Below are 10,354 nucleotides of genomic sequence, written 5' to 3' on the forward strand. Positions count from 1 at the left end.
TAATAATAATAATAATAATAATAATAATATCCATTCTAATGGGTGTGAAGTGATATCTCATTGTGGTTTTGGTTTGCATTTCCCTGATGACTAATGATGTTGAACGTCTTTTTGGGCACTTACAGACCATTTGTATGTCTTCTTTGGAGAAATGTCTGTCCAAGTCCTTTGCCCATTTTTGAATTTTTTTTTTAAGTGTTGAGGTGTAGGAGTTCTTTGTATATTTTGCATAGTAATCCCTCATCAGATATATGATTTGCAGATATTTACTCTCATTCTGTGAATTCTGTCTATTCTCTTGTTCATGTCCTTTGATCCACAATTTTTTTTTAATTTTTATGAAGTTGAGTTTATTTTTTCTTTTGTTGTTTGTGCTTTGGGTATCATAACCAAGAAATCATTGCTAAATTCAAGGTTAGGAAGATTTGTCCCTATGGTTTTTTCTGAGTTTTACAGCTTTAGGTCTCACGTTTTGGTCTTTGATCCATTTGAAGATAACTTTTGTATAAAGTAAGGGTCCAACTTCTTTTGCATCCAATTTTCCTTGCTACAGTTTTTGTAAAGATTGTTTTCCCCATTGAATAGAATAGGCATACCCCAGAGATACTGTGTGTTCAGTTCCAGATCACTGTGATAAAGCAGGTATCTCATTAAAGCAAGTCGTATTCATTTCTGGATTCTCAGTTCATATAAAAGTTAGGTTTACATTACAGTGTGTTAAGTGTGCAATAGCATTATGTCTAAGAAAACCGTACACACCTTAATTTTAAACTCTTATTTTTTATTTTTTTTAAAAGATTTTTTAAATAATTTGACAGAGACAGTCAGCAAGAGAGGGCACACCAGCAGGGGGAGTGGGAGAGGAAGAAGCAGGCTCCCAGCGGAGCAGCCTGATGCGGGGTTAAAGGCAGACGGTTAACGACCGAGCCACCCAGGCGCCCTGAACATTTCACTTCTAAAAAGTGCTATCCATCGTCTGAGTTTTCAGCAAGTTATAATCACTGATCACAGATTCCCGTTACAAATATAATAATGAAAATGTTTGAAGCATCGAGAGAATTACCAAATGTGACAAAGTGAATAAATGATGTTGGAAAAATAGTGCCAATAGACTTGCTCAACATAGGATTACCACACATCTTCAATTTGTAAGAAACAAGAAAGTAAAGCACGATAAAACGAGGTATGCCTTTATTGGCTCCGGCTGCCAGAAAAATACAACGGACCTGGTGGCTTAAAAAAACAAATTTATCAAAACAAACAAATCTGTCTCTCACAGTTCTGGAAACTGCCGAGATCAAGGTGTAGGCTGATTCAGCCCTAGTGAGGGTTCTCTTCCTGGCTTAAATACAGCTGCCTTCTCCCTGTGTCCTTACATGGTAGAGAAGATCCCAGATGTCTCTTCCTTTTATGAGGGCACCAGCCCTATCAGATTAGGGCCCCACCTTTATGATCTCATTTAACCTTCATCACCATTTGACAGGCCCTATCTCCAAATACGGTCACTTTGGGTTAGAGCTTCAACATATTGAATAGTGGGGTGTGTGTGTGGGAGGGGAACACAGTTCATAAGTGGTCTTGGCACCCTTGTCTAAAATCAATTGACCATATATGCAGGGGTTTCTTTCTGGGTTCTTTTCAATTCATCTATATGCATATCCTTATGTCTGCACCATACTGTCATTTACTGTAGTCTTATAGGAAGTATAGAAATAAGGGAGTCCTTCAACTTTGTTCTTTTTCAAGATTATTTTGGCTATTTGGGATCCCTATCTGGGATTCCATATGAATTTTAAGATGGGGTCTTCTGTTTCTGCAAAATCACAGCTTTTGATAGGGATTGCATTGGATCTGTAGATAGGGTGGTATTGTCGTATTCTATCAAGTATTCCATGAGCATGGGATGTGTTTTCATTTGTTTATATGTTCTGTAATAGTGACAATTTCTGGTTTTCAGTGTACAAGTTCTTTGCCTCCTTGGTTAAATTTATTCCTAAGTATTTTATTTATTGTAATGTTATTGTGAATGGAATTGTTTTCTTAATTTCTATTTTTGGATTGTTCATTATTAATGTATAGAAATGGAACTAATTTTTTTTTTTAAGATTTTATTTATTTATTCGACAGAGATAGAGACAGCCAGCGAGAGAGGGAACACAAGCAGGGGGAGTGGGAGAGGAAGAAGCAGGCTCCTAGCGGAGGAGCCTGATGTGGGGCTCGATCCCATAACGCCGGGATCACGCCCTGAGCCGAAGGCAGACGCTCAACCGCTGTGCCACCCAGGCGCCCCGAAATGGAACTAATTCTTATGTCTTGATTTTGTATACTGCTAGTTTGCTAAATTAGTTTGTTTCTAAGATTTTGTTTTGTTCGTTTTTTGTTTTGTTTTTTGGTGTGTGCAATCTTTAGGGGTTCCTCATATAAGATCACGTCATCTGTGAACAGAGATAGTTTTACTTCTTTTCCAACTTGGGTGCCTTACATTTATTTTTCTTGCCTAATTGCTCTGGCTAGAATTTCTAGTACTTTGTTGAGTAGACGTAGCAAAATTGAGCATCCTTTACTTGTTCCTCATCTTAAAGCCTTCAGTCTTTACCATTATATATTACATTAGGTTTTTCTATATAATCTTCATTATGCTGAGAAGTTTCCTTTTATTTCTAGTTTATTGAGTGCTTTTATCAGAAACTCTGAAGTTGTTTTATTTTAAAGATTGTATTTATTTCTCAGAGAGGGTGCACAAGCAGGGGGAGCAGCAGGCAGAGGGAGTCCCAAGAAAATGAAGTTTTGTCAAAAGCTTATTTTGTATCAATTGAAAAGATCAAATGGGTTTTTTTCTTCATTCTGTTGATGTGATCTATTACAATGATAGATTTTCATGTTAACCATTCTTTCATTCTGGGGATAAATCCCGCTTGGTCATAGTGTATAATCCTTTCCAATATGCTATTGAATTTGGCTTGCTAGTATTTTATTGAGGATTTTTGCATCAATATTCATAAAGAATATTGGCCCATTGTCTTTGTCTCTCTTTGATATCAGGGTAATGCTAGCCTCATAAAATGAGTTAGGAAGTTTTATTTCCACTTTAATATTTTTTAAAACTTATTTGGGGGAGGTGGGAAGAGGGAAAAGGAGAAAGAGAATCTCAAGCAGACTCTGTGTTGAGTGTGGAGCTTGATCTCATGATTTTGAGATCATGACCTGAGCTGAAACCAAGAGTTGGATGCTTAACCAACTGAGCCACCCAGGCATCCTCCACTTCAATTTTTAGGAAGATTTTTGAGGATTACTGTTTATTTTTTAAATGTTCAGTAGAACTGACCAGTGAAGCCATCTTTGTTGGGCTTTTCTTTGTTGGGACATTTTTGATCATTGATTCAGTCTTCTTACTAGTTATATATCTATTCAGATTTTCTCCTTCATGAGTCAGTGGTAGATTGTGTGTTTCTAGGAATTTGTCCATTTCATCTAGGTTATCTAATTTGTTGGCATATAGTTCATAGTATTCTCATATAATCTTATAAGTTTTGGTGTGTTGTGGTTTGTGTGTGTGTGTGTTTCCCATTTGTCACTAGGTATTTTCTATGTTCCCTTGTAATTTCTTCTTTGGCCCATTTGTTGTTTAAGAGTTTGGTTTAATTTTCCAATTTTTCTTCTGTAATCAATTTCTAGTTTTATTCTATTGTGATTGGAAAAGATAATTTATGATTTTAATGTTTTAAAATATATTAAAAAGGCACCTGGGTAGCTCAGTTGGTTAAGTGTCTTTCTCTTTTCTTTTTTCAAAGATTTTATTTATTAGCGAGAGTGAGCATGAGTGGGAGAGGGGCAGAGGGAGAGGGAGAGGCAGACTCCCCACTGAGCAGGGAGCCGAATGTGGAGCTCAATCCCAGGACCTTGGGATCATGACTTGAGCTGAAGGCAGACACTTAACTGACTGAGCCACCCAGGCACCCCAAGTCTCTGACTCTTGATTTTGGCTCAGGTTGTGATCTCAGGGTTGTGAGATCGAGCCCCACACTGGGCTCCATGCTGGGCATGGAGCCTGCTGAAGATTCTCTCCCTCCCTCTCCTTTTGCCCCTTCCCTCCTGCTCACTCGCGCTCTCTAAAATTAGAATAGAATAAAATAAATTAGACTTGCTTTGTAGACTATATAGTATGATCTGGAGAATGCTCCATGTGCACTTGAGAAGAATATGTATTCTGCTGTTGGGTGGAGTGTTGTATAGTTATCTGTTGGGTCTAATTGGTTTTAGTGTCCTTCAGGTCCTCTTTCCTTGTTAATTTTCTGTCTGGTTCTAGCTATTATTGAAAGTGGAGTATTGAAGTCTTCTGTCCTTATTATAGAACTCCCCCCCCCCTTTTCAGATCTATCACTTTTGCTTTATTTTGGGACTCTACTGTTAGGTGTGTATGTGTTTCTGTTTTCTTGCTGTATCGAACCTTTTATCTATAATTCCCTTCTTCTGACCTTTTTTGTTTGTTTCAGTGTTTCTCTTGTGTGTGATAATACTAGAGCCCCTTCAACTCTCTTCTAGTTATTATGCATGAAATATATTTTTTCATCCTTTCAACGTCTTTGTGTCCTTATATCTAAGGTGAGTCTCTCATAGACTGCATGTAGTTGGATCCTGATTCTTTAAAATCCAACTTGCCAATCTCTACCTTTAATAGGATAGTTTAATCCATTTATATCTTATATGATTACTGATGAAAGATTTACTTCTATCATCTGTCTTATGTATGTCTTCTTTTTGTTGTTGTTCCTCAATTTCTCTGTTACTGCCCGTTTTTTCTAATTTTGTGTGTGTTTTGTGGTGTACCATTCTAATTCCTTTCTTTCCTTTTTTTGTATATCTTATATTTTTAGTTATTTTCCTTGTGGTTACTGTAGGGATTATATTAACATCCTAAGCTTATAACAACCTAGTTTGAATAATACTGATGTAATTTTAATGGTACAAAGATCCTTTCTATTTATTTCTGATCTTCCTCCTTTATATTGTTATTGTCACAGATCACACCTTTATCTCTTTTATGCCCACTAACATAGACTTATGATTATTTTTTTATGCATTTGAATATTAAATCATGTAGGAAGAGTTACAAACCATAACAAAAGTAAAGTAATACTACCTATTTAGTTGTTTTTATTAGTGTTCTTTATTTTCTCCTATGCCTTGAGTTCCTGTGTAATGTCCTTTCATTTCAGCCTGGAGGACTCCCTTCAGCATTATTTTGTCGAGCAGGTCTACTGGTAATGAACTCTGTCAGCTTTTCTTTATCTCAAAATGTCTTAATTTCACTTTCATTCTTGAAGGATAGTTTTGCTGGATTTTGAATTCTTGTTTGACAACTTTTTTCCTTTCAAACTTATTAATACACCATCCCACTACCTTCTGGCTTCCACAGTTTGTGAAGATAAATCAGCTATTCATTCTGCTGAGGCTCCTTTGTACATGTGGACTTGTTTCTCTGTTGCTGCTTTCAACATTTTCATTGTCTTTGGGTTTTGTCAATCTGACTACAGTGTGTCTCAGTGTGGATCTCTTTTAGTTGATCCTGTTTGGAGTTCATCAAGTTTCTTGGACAGGCATATTCATGTCTCCTCAGATTTCAGAAGTTCCTAGCCATTATTTCTTCAGATATCTTTTTTGCTCGTTTCTTTCCTTTCCTTCTTGGACTTGTATAATGTATATGTTGGTACCTTTGATGGTGTTCCATAGGTTTCTTGGATCTGTTCATTTTTCTTCATTATTTTTTCCCCGGCTCCACATACTGGATAATTTCAGTTGTCCTATCTTCAAGTTCATTAATCCTTTCTTCTGCCTGTTCAAATCTGTTGAACTGCTCCAGTGAGTTTTTTTCATTTCAATTATTGTACTTCCAGCTCCAGAATTTGTTTGATTCCTTTTTTTGTAAGTTTTGTCTCTTTATTAATATTCTCTTTTTGTTTATATATCATTGTCTTGATTTCCTTTAGTTTTTGTCCATGGCTTCCTTTCGGTCATTCAACATATTTAAGGCCATTGATTTAACATCTTTGACTAGTAATTCCAGTGTCTGGACGTCTCCAGGAATGGTTTCTTTTTCTTTTCCTCTTTTCTTTTCTTTTCTTTTCTTTTCTTTTCTTTTCTTTTCTTTTCTTTCTTTCTTTCTTTCTTTCTTTCTTTCTTTCTTTCTTCTTTCTTTCTTCTTTCTTTCTTTCTTTTTTAAGATTTTATTCATTTGTTTGACAGAGAGCACAAGCAGGGGGAGCAGCAAGCAGAGGGAGAGGGACTCCTTGCTGAACAGGGAGTCCGATGCTGGGCTCGATCCCAGGACCCCAGGATCATGACCTGAGCTGAAGGCAGGTGCTTAACCAACTGAGCCCCCTAGGCACCTCCAGGAATGGATTCTGTCAAGTTGTTATTACCCTGTGAGTGGGCCATACTTTCCAGTTTCTTTGTATATTTTATAATATTTTTGTTGAGAATCAGATGTTTTGAGTGTTACGTGTAGTGATTCTGGAATTCTAATTCTCCCACTCCTCAGAGATTGCTGAATCCTACTTGTTGATGGCTGGAGCCATAGCCATTTGTGACTTTTTCAGTTTTGCAAAGTGTTTATTCTTCAATGTGTGGTCCTCGAAGTTTCTGTTTCACTGTGTGGTCATCCAGCATCCTGAAGAAGATTTTGTTAAGTGTCTTGTCTCCCAGAAAGGGAAGAAACAAGTATTATCTCTTTAATCCCTCTACCCCACCCCAGAAACTGTTTCAGTAGTTAAAACGATGGCAGATAAACCTATGCTAGCTTCATAGTGATCAAAAGTGGCAGTAAACCATCAGAACACCTGACCCTGATACTTGGAGGACAAGGTCCTTATTATGCAACTTGGCTCCAGCAAGCCATACCAGGAATGAAGGCTGCTATCCACATGGCTGCATGCCATGGGGTAACGGATGGGCATGTAGGTACTGTGCTAGATGTGGAAGTTCACTGAAATTTACTACCTTCTTCATCAAGCTCACCCCTGGAAGCTGCAAGTAAGTGTTTGAGTAGACTTTACAGTTCCAGAACAGTTACTTCAGACAGTTCCTGCCAGCCCAGTAGCTGTTTAGCTGGAGGGATGGGTTCCTGCTTGACATTACTCCATGATAACTGCCTTTATAATAGCAACAAAATTCTATCTAACTGACGTACTTCAGTTTATAAAACATATTTGGACATATGTTATTCCATGGTGACTAAATTTCAGGCCTTATTCTTTTTAAATAGAATACATTCTTAGGAACAGGATAAACTTCATTTTTAAAGATTTTTTTCATTTGAGAGAGACAGAGCACAAGTAGGGGGAGGGGCAGAGGAAGAAGTAGGCTTCCCACTGAGCCAGGAGCCTGACATGGGCCTTGATCCCAGGACCTGGGATCATGACCTGAGCCAAAGGCAGACACTCAACCATCTGAGCCACCCAGGCGCCCCAGGAACAGGGTAAACTTTTTAAAGGACATTGATGTATATAAGCAAATGCTTTCCAGGGTGGTTGTACCCATTTTTTTTTAAAGATTTTATTTATTTATTTGACAGAGAGACAGCCAGCAAGAGAGGGAACACAAGCAGGGGGAGTGGGAGAGGAAGAAGCAGGCTCCCAGCAGAGCAGGGAGCCTACTGCGGGGCTCAATCCCAGGACCCTAGGATCACGCCTTGAGCCAAAGGCAGACGCTTGACTGAGCCACCCAGGCGCCCCTGTACCCAGTATTGTACCCAATATATAATGTCACCAGCACTGAATCATCGGAAAACATTTACCTTCCATGTCAGGATGCAAAGTTGAGTACAGCAGAGTCTCTGCTCTGCACAACCTCCCTGTACTGGATATTGTAATTCTTACCTCTGCTTGCTAATTAACTAGGCATGACTGTGGCTGGTATTGCATTTGACTGTCCGATTACTCAGGAAAGTTGTATTTCTCTGTGTTGGTTTTAATGAGAACCATCTCTCACATCCTCTGCCCTATCACTCACTTCTAATGGCCCCGATACTTCCTCGTTGGGTTGTTTGTTAGGAACCCCTGCTCTGGGGGCCCCTTCCTCCTATTGGCATGGACGTCCCTTCAGCCAGTGGCACCCCCAAGGGATTGTGGCCCCGGGTGGGAGGGCTGGGGGCAGGGAGGTGTGGTGGGGCAGTGCAGTCTGAAGAAGCATATGTAATGGAGATACCTGGAAAAAAAATATGCTGGTGGTTTTCATTGTGCAAAACTAGAGAACATATGGTTTGACAAGTTTGGTTTGGGCTGAAGAGGGCTGGCACCATCCACTGGTGACACATTTTCACAGGGGCCAAGTGTCAAGCTCATCTAAGAATGGGAGAGAGCTCAGGCAAAGGGACTCGGTTCTAAATTGGACAGTCTGGGTGTCTGGTGGGCTAACTCCTTACCGCTGTCCTCTTGCCTCACTGGGTTTACAGGATCAAAAGCCTGAGTTGTCAGCCTGCTGATGACAGAGGCCCTTTGAGAGCAATGTCATCTCAGACCACAGGCTGATTGTTAATAATTGTTAATAGCTGTGGGCCATTAACCAGTCAGGAGATGAACTGCTGGTGTCAGAGGATCAGACAGCTGAGGACCCTGGTCTGTTAGGGGAGCCCTGAGTCAGGGAGCAGCTTACCCCAAAGGTCACGGTAAGGCTGGGTGTCATGCTCACAGTGTGCATGTGTGGTACTCGTGCCCACACCTTTGTGGCTGGCCCGATACACACCCCTGAGGCAGAAGGAAGAGCATCAGATCTGAGCCAGAGGGTCACAGGGCTGGATCTGGGTTCTCCCACCCCTGTCCTCAAGGGCTGGGCCAGTCTTCAGGTGCCCCCTGGGGTTAGTGTCTTCTGGGCTGTCCTTTAGTCCCTGCTGGAGGGGGCCGTGTGGCCTTTCATGCTGAGGAAGGAGTGAGTCCTTGCTCAGCGCATGCTGTGCCCTCCCCTGCCCAGCGTGTTTCCTGCATGGGTTGTGTGACTGTGGGCTGAGCTCCTCCAAGATCCCTTGGGGGGTGGAGAGCCACCTATGTCAGTGTCATCAAGCCCCAATAAAAACTCTGGATGCTAATGGTCGGGTTAGCTTCCCTTTCGGGCAATACTCCACCCACACTGTCACACATCAGAGCCGGGAAAGTCATGCTGTCCATGACCTTACAGATGCCCCACGTTTGCTACTTTTCTGGATTCTGCCCCGGAGCAATCCCTTGTCTGATTTTATCTGTGTCTGTTCCTGTAATACACTGTAACCATGTGTATATCAGGTTTCAAGGTGAGTTCTCTGAATCCTTGTAGCAAATTATTGAACTCGAAGGTGATCTTGTGACTCCCCCAATTTGTGACTGGTGTTACAGGGGAGGGCAGTCTTGGGGACCCCTATACTTCACCTGCATTTCTCAGCTCAGCAACTTTTATGCACAAAACCACACGTTCCTCAAACTCACCCAGATAGGGCAGAGTAGTGCTGCTCCCACCACCAACCTGGGATTTTCCTCAGCTCTGGAGCAAGCCCATCTCCCTCGAAAGATCCTCCTGCACCTTCACCACCAGACTCTGTACAGAGCGGCTTCTGGTGGCCCGAGCTTCCCCAGCCTGTCCTCTAGGAGTGCTCCCTCCTCCCTCAGGGCCACCTCTGGACTGCCTGGCACCTGCCAAGCTGGGTCCTGCAGTGCAGTCATCTTTCTCCAGAGAAGTGACGGGTCCTGACATGCCCCGCTCTCGACACAGGTGGATCGTGTTGCTACACCAGCAACGCATGAAAGCACCCCTGCCCCACTGTCATCCCTCTTACAGGGTGACCTCTCCTACCTGATCAGGAGGTGGCGTGTTTTTGTTTGAAACTGGCACACTTGAGCCTTTTCCAGGCTCCCCTCATTGTACTTCCCTTTATTGGGAACTGCCAGCTCACGTCCTCTGGCCAGACTTGTGGTACATCCTTATGCTAAAGTTATTGATCTCCCTTCACCCACAAATAGGTGTTCTACTCATTCCTTTTTTATTGGAAAATGTCACATTATACATAGTACACAGAAATAAAATTCTGGGTGTTTTCTAAATTATAGAAAATTTGAGAACCAAGTGTCAAATTCTTGGTAGCAGTATGGAAAAATAAGATAAAGATTTTACATGCATAAAATGTAAAGACTTCTAAATAAAAATAAAAAAAATCCAAAATAAGTGTGGAGTGTTGCTGACCAGTCAGAGGTGGGCAGTAACAGCTGAGAAGGCTATTAACAGGGTGAATGGACCCCAAAGGTCATTTTGGTGCCTGATGCCACTTCCCCCCAAAACACAGAGTGCCTGTATGTTCCAGCAGGTTCTATGGTCCTTGGAGAAGTGAGTGACA

This window comes from Ursus maritimus, unplaced genomic scaffold (genome assembly GCF_017311325.1).
Source record: "Ursus maritimus isolate PB19 unplaced genomic scaffold, ASM1731132v1 scaffold_9, whole genome shotgun sequence".
NCBI lineage: Eukaryota > Metazoa > Chordata > Mammalia > Carnivora > Ursidae > Ursus > Ursus maritimus.